Source organism: Notothenia rossii, assembly GCF_949606895.1.
Source record: "Notothenia rossii genome assembly, chromosome: 5".
Lineage (NCBI taxonomy): Eukaryota > Metazoa > Chordata > Actinopteri > Perciformes > Nototheniidae > Notothenia > Notothenia rossii.
This window is the reverse complement of record NC_136903.1, coordinates 26,672,323-26,679,760: the sequence shown is the minus strand read 5'-3', so window position 1 is coordinate 26,679,760 and position 7,438 is coordinate 26,672,323. Positions and strand designations below refer to the sequence as shown.

Here is a 7,438-nt window from a genome sequence, read left to right as displayed (position 1 = left end):
GACCAAATGACCTTTGACCCTGACTGACAGTGTGACTTGAGAAAAGCACTATCAATGACAGACTCTGGGGCTGACCAAACTTGACTTTACAACCTGACAGTGTGGGTGTGAATGAATTTCTGCATGTGATCAGTGTAACTGCATGATTCTAAAACAATAACTAACCGAGCATGTGTTTAGACTAATACATTATTCTGGAGCTCCATGGGAAACACAGGTTTCCTACGATTTCACACATTTGGAAAAAATGCACATGTGACCCGTTTCTAATTCCCACAGGAGTTGGCGGTTTGCGAATGTAAAACTCAAACTAAAATCTAAAGATTCTGTTTCTTTTAGGACTGCCAGCTGGAAATGAACACTTATTTTCCCTGGAGTGTTTACTGTGAAAAATGATGGATGTACTTTTGTGAATGATGTTTGGTATTTTCTTATAACCACTGGTTACCTGAAGGTTTTCTTCCCATACAGGATTTTATTACACATGTTTACATGTGTAAAAAGGGGGAGTGTGGGATATTTTCATTTAGGGACTGGAAGAAACCTGCCGCCCCAACTCAGATGTTCAATCTGACCATTGATTGACAGTTTTAGATTTAACCTGCTCCATATCTGGGGATAAGATACTGTTTGATGAATGTTGACATGTTTCTAATATTGATTGAGTTATAACAGGTAACACAGATGCAGAATCAGTGGCCAAGGGGCTACTGAGAGAGAGGTAATTCCAGAATGAGAATGAGAAGGTGAACTGTGATAATGAAAACAATTTGGTAATATTTCAACAGGTATTAAAGTAACTGAGGTTTGAAGTGTAGAAAGAACATATTACAGCTAAGTTAAAACATAGTAATGTAATGAGATAGAATTTAATTTAGACAACATCTTGTAACTAGTCTGGTAAAGAAGTAAAAGCCATAGACTGTTTAGATCATTATGGGGATGTACATTTAATTTAAAGTCATAATAGAAAGACATTTGATGACAGTATGTTGGATTTCTGTATTCATTTTTCAGCTTGATAATATCCAAGCAGTGACAGGTAGAAGCAGTCTCGCCTGGAAATTATTCACTTTGTCAGTATCATGATTTTAGTTGTTTTTAATCCATAACATTAGTGTGTTCCATTACCAGAGACGTTAGCAGTTCATATTATATTTATATTTTAAATGGGATCTCAAGGATTTCATTTATAATAACACAGATGCTTGTCAGGAATTCAGAGCTATTGAGATATGTTATTTAGTTCACCTGAAGATGTTGGGGTTTATTTTGTTGACACAGGCCAAGTATTAGAATTCTGAAGTGGCCTACCAGTGGTGGGTCAAACACCTGAGGGCCCAGAAGCACTGAGCGTAGACTTGAGGGGTGGGTATCAGATTTCTCCACACAGGTTGCTGACGCCAAAAGGGGGACCCGAGGAGCAGGAGGCCGACACAGCGGAGTTCGTCTGGCTGAAGGTCGTCAGGCCTACGTGACTCAACCCCAGGTTCTCCGGCCTCTACAGAGTGACCCAGAGGACATCTCATGCCGTCCGCCGAGGAGCAAAGGGGGACATCTGGTACTACTGGAGCCAGTGTGAGGCGAGGAACACTCCGGCTAGGACCTTGGAGGACATCAGGACGGACCTGGCTATCATCAACGCGGACATCCCTACAGCAGACGACTTGGAAGCAGGCATCAGCGGACTGGAGGAGAAGGACCTCGCGGACATCCCTACAGCAGACGACTTGGAAGGAGGCGTCAGCGGGCTGGGGGACTTCTCGAGGCAGCAGAGGAGTCTACTTCTCTCTGATCAGATTCATCAGTTCCACCTTTGAAGGAAAGGCCGCATCTCCCCCTCCCTATCAGCTGCCCTTGTTGGCGTATTCCGCTGAGGGGGGGCCCTGATGATTCAACAACAGGCAAGGATGCTGCTTTCTGGCACTCAGGCTCTCACTCTGATAAGTTTCTTCACTGTCATTGGAGGTTGTTTTCTGTTCTCAAGGGTTTAATGAAGGGGGACAGACACAGTATCAAAGAATGACAGTAGTTAGTTTCAAATGTCTTATGTGTGTTGGTCTCGTTAATGCGAGACCAAAAAGGGGGAATTGAAGGATTATTTGAATTATTTGAAGGATTAAAGTAACGTGTTATGGCAGGAAAGTTAAATCTGGTATATTCATTTTAATGTCACCTTATATATATTCATGTGTGTTAAATTAGAAGGGACAAAGTATCTTTTCCCTCCCCCAATATATTGAGGTGAAGTACTTGTGTTTAGAGAAGAGATGGGAGCATGGGACACCATATTTGGGAATAGTGCCAGACGCTGGAATGCTTCCCTCGTAAAAGAAGGGGGGTGCGTGACACAATCTTGTAGCAGATGTGTATGTGTTTTCATTGAAGTAAATATAAATGCTACATGATTACTGGTCAACTATACCTCTGTTCTTATTCTTTCATATGTGGGTACTAAATGGCTACAAACAGTGTGGAGAAATTAGCTTAAACATCTTTCATTACTCTATATGAAATGGAAGCAGTTTTTTATGACAGGGACGAGAGAGGTGGGGGAGGGACGCATTCCAGGAGTTTCAGCATGTCAATTGTCAGGGGAATCGACTTGTTTTCAATAGAGGTGTGTGGTTAGTTACTTTGTGTTAATAATAGCAGTATGTGTAAAGGAAGCTGGAAATATACAATGTGAAACCTTTTATTTGAAGTAAAGATGTGAACAATAGCTCAAACAAATGGAGGGGCTATAGGACTAATAAGGGTGTTCTCTGTATTAGGCCTGTGTGAAATTTGACTATTTGAAAAGCATCTCTAATACTGCTTAAGAGCATAGGTAATGTGTTCCTCGTTGTTATTGATATGAAAGTAATTAACATGTATTACGTATATTTAGCCAACTATAACAACTATATCTTAAAACATACTTTTAACTTGTGTGTGGCAGTCAGGAGGCGGGAAGATGGACTCAGGGACAAAGGGCCATAAAGGAGATGTGTGTGTGCTGGCTACAAGCTGCTGTGTCGCACTGATTGGGTGCGACAGGCCATGTGTTGGTCTCTGCCAATAAGATGACCTCTGGGGGAAAGCACGTACACCTCCTCCTCCTGTGTTTTAGTATGAAAGACTGTGTTTTCCTTTGGTTCGCGCTCTTGTTTTTCACCGGCCGTTCCTGAGACCTGTCTGACACGGGGGGTAGAACCTGAGCCCGGAGTACTCTGCAGAGTGCTTCGTGATTTCTTTGTATTTGTATCGTTACTGTATATCATTAAAGCAGGATTATTGTTTAACTTGTATTCTGGTGTTTCTTAATCCCTCCCTTTTCCCGAATTCACCTAGCTTGTCAAACGACACGCGGAGACGAGGTTGGTTTGCAACATCCACCAAATCTCCAACATTTGGTAACACAAATCAGTATTGTTACCGAGCCTGATAATCTATTGACCTATCTAAGCTTAACGTTATTACAACAGTAGAGTAGGCCCGGTTGCAAACGGGACTATAGGCCAACGTGTTTATAGCATCATGCTAAGTTAGCATTTAATACCACAAACATTTTTACCACATACAACTATTATTTACTTTATTAACACTTAACGAGGTTGGACAGTCGATGTTGTACTTTGATAACGAGACAATTGTGTGTTAAGAAAAATGACATTACAATAAATATAAACATGCATCTCTGGAAAATACTATTACCGCTGTTTCAACGTGTTGTTCGGCCATCTTGAAAGAACGAATGACTTCTTCTGCGAGGATTTATAAAAGCAGCTGGAATCCCTTAAGTTGAATTACTGCCACCTACAGTAAATATTTCTGCTGAGTGTCATCATTCTATTAGATAATTAATTAATTAATTAATTAATTGGCGGTTCCTATAGAGAACCGCAGTGACGCGTCATAAAACCCGGAAGTAAACTTCTTCCGGTTCCTTTGTCAAAAACCAATGCAAATTCTCCATAGGATTTTGGGAAATAGCTCAAAATAAGGTCTGTGGTTGACACACATTTAAGAGAGGGATCACGTTTTGTTCAGCCGGATAATCTCCACATGTCAACCCTACTTTTATAATTTTTGAATCATAAATCTAGTCGCCAGAAGCAAAATGCTAACGCTATGCTATAGACGAACTACAAGCCAGTACAGCAGCGGGGTCGCACGACTTCAACGTCACGCCAACTTAAGATCGTTTCAGCTGACTTGCACTGAAACTGCACTTTGAACACTTTAAATATATTAACATCTTAAACTGTATATCCCGGTTATCTAGGCCCTTTTTGTTTTGTTTTATGTATACCACGTTTGTCTAGGCCCTTTTTGTTTTGTTTTATGTATACATGTCACACTGTGGGAAACGATATTTCAAGATTTCTGGATGTATAATATGTAGAATTTTTGACAATAAAGCTGACTTTGACTTTTGCGCGCTCGCATATTTTAACAAAGCTTTTCATTTTAGCCACACTGAATTTAACTAGAAGTCATGGCTGTGTCAATTACCAGTCTGATATCGTTTTACAAAGATGACAAGAAGAGTGTAGATAGGAGAGAACCACTACAAGTCAGGACACGTTACAGTGCAGCCTAGATGAAGGTGTGCTTACCGGTGTTGTCAGGGCTAGCATGAGGGAAAAGGTTTCTATTGTCGGTGAGTAGTGATAGCAAGAGTACCGTTAACCTAGAGTAAAGTTATTCACATACATTCCCATCAACAAATCCATTTTATGTGTCACATGTGTCACATGAAATCTTTATTAGGCAAGGCAAGTTTATTTATATAGCACTTTTCAACACAAGGCAATTCAAAGTGCTTTACAAAAAATGAAAGACATTAAGAAAATGGCATTTAAAATCAGTCATTAAAAAGAAAAGCTAATCAAATAAACAATAAAAGAAAAAATACATGGATAAAAGTTACAGTGCAGTCTAAGATATGAATAGTTTAATTAAAAGCAGCGACAAAAAGAAAAGTCTTCAGCCTGGATTTAAAAGTAGTACGAGTTGCAGCGGACCTGCAGGTTTCTGGGAGTTTGTTCCAGATATTTGGAGCATAATAACTGAACGCTGCTTCTCCATGTTTAGTTCTGACTCTGGGGACAGAAAGCTGACCAGTCCCTGAAGACCTGAGAGATCTGGATGGTTCATCATTTAGCAGGAAGTCAGAAATGTATTTTGGGCCTAAACCATTCAAAGCTTTATAAACCAGCAGCAGTATTTTGAAATCTATTCTTTGACACACAGGAAGCCAGTGTAAAGACTTCAGAACAGGAGTGATGTGATCCACTTTCTTAATGTTAGTGAGGACTCGAGCAGCGGCGTTCTGAATCAGCTGCAGCTTTCTAATACATGTTTTAGTGAGACCTGTGAAGACACCATTGCAGTAGTCCAGTCTACTGAAGATAAAAGCATGGACAAGTTTTTCCAAATCCTGCTGTGACATTAGTCTTTTAATCCTAGATATGTTCTTTAGGTGATAGTAAGCTGATTTAGTAACTGTTTTAATGTGACTGTTGAAACTCAGGTCAGAGTCCATGACTACACCTAGATTGCTGGGTTTATCTGTTGTTTTGAACATTGCAGACTGAAGCTCAGTGCTAACTTTTATACGTTCTGCCTTGGCTCCAAAAACCATTACCTCAGTTTTATCTTTGTTTAATTGGAAAAAGTTCTGACACATCCAGTCATTGATTTGTTCAATGCACTTACTCAGTGTTTGAATTGCATGTAGACGTTAAAGAGAAGAGGCCCCAAGATTACAAATATTACACACCAGAAAACACAGAAATAAACATACAGTAGGCTATTGTTACGGCTGCTGCCTTCCTGGTCGTCTGAGTGTTTTCAGCTGTGTGTGTTCTATGTAAATGAGCTGTGCGGTTGCCCTCCCGTCATTGGCTGCCATCTCCTGGTCCGCCCCTGAAGATTGCGATTGGAGCACACCGGGCCCGACGCACTCCAATCGCAGCGCACAGCCGGCGCACACCTGCTGGAGATCACTACAGAGCTTGGGGACAATCATCATTCTGGAGGCTCTGTTGAGTTAACAGACGCCTCTCACTACTTGCTCTTTGTTCTGTGGTTAACAGGTGTGGTCTGTGTTTAGAGTGGTTAGTATTGTGTGACTGTTGCCTTTAGTTTAGCTGTGTTTTGTATAGATTATTTGGTTAGTTGTAGCCTACCACTTTTAAAGTGAGGTTTTGTTTCGTTCTTTATATTAGTATTTATTTTCCCAGTATGCGTTTAGACTCACTTTTTAGAGTCCTCCCTTAGTTTGGTTGCCCATTTAAACTTGCGCCTTTGTGGCCTCTATTGTTTGTTATTTAAACCGGTGTTTTTGGCTCTTTTGTTTGTTTCAGGCTGCTTGCCTGCCATTTTGTTCACCTGTTGTGCATTAAAACAGCTTATAACTTTTACCAATCCCATTCTGGTTGTGTTGCTTCCCTTTGATTCCCCTAGCTCAGAAGGGAACGTAACAGCTATAAACAATTAAAGGGATAATTGGGAAGGCATTACAATTGTAAATATATTTTAAATAATAAAACAATCCCACCACCACAGGTATCTACAGGAGAAGAGGGAATTCTCTCCACAAAATGTGAATGCCCATGTGGAGAATGGAAATGCAGTCATGCGGCTGCATGAGCCATCTTTGCCATCAGGGCCGCCTTAATGCACGGGCTGACCTGGGCTGAAGCCCAGGGGCCTACGGAGATCGGGGGCCTATCATGAGCCAATTAAAAAATAAAAAAATAAAAATAAAAATTCTTTTTTTTTTATTTCGGGTGTTTTTTTTTTTTTTTAAATAAACAAATTCTTGGCTTTCAGAATAGGAAACTTTCATTTCCAAAATCCCACGATAAATACATTTTTGAATCTTGTAAAGGGAAGACGACAGCTCTCCCTCGCCACTCTGCTGTTCCACAGCGCCGCCCCCCTCCCTCCACTGAAATTATTATTGTAAGACGTAGAGTAATGATAGATAACACAGCAAGGTCCGTTACAGTTTGTTTTCATCTGATTTTAAAAAAACAAAGTCTTGGCTTTCAGAATATTAAACTTGTTTCGGCAAATTCAGATGATAAATACAACTTTGAAGCTTGTAACGGCATAATTACAAGCGGAGAACGGAGTAACTTGACGTCACAGCAGGCATAACAACAGCCGATGTTTCTCGTGAGGGTTTTCCCCGGGAAACAAACACAATACACACAAACGCAAATATACACAAACACACACACACGTCAGAATGAGAATATGTTTCACATGTGACTTATTCAAATTGCGAGTGATTGAGTGAAGAAAAAGTTTGAGTGGCGCTCGGAAAAGGAAATTGTTGAGGGAAAAGGAGTTTCGAGACAAGCATCTGTTACAAAAAATGCCGACGCTTACAGGTTATTTTAAACCTGTAGGCCAGGATGAGGAGGAAGGACAGACAGTGGCG

The 7,438-nt window shown here is 40.6% G+C and overlaps 1 long non-coding RNA gene across 1 annotated transcript; it reads left to right on the top strand.

The window, feature by feature from the left end:
• Nucleotides 1–304: 304 nt before the first annotated feature.
• LOC307041546 lies at nt 305–3,284 on the top strand. The gene is made up of 2 exons (XR_013808785.1): nt 305–1,677; nt 1,741–3,284. It is a non-coding gene; the product is annotated as an uncharacterized lncRNA (long non-coding RNA).
• The last annotated feature ends 4,154 nt before the right edge of the window (nt 3,285–7,438 follow it).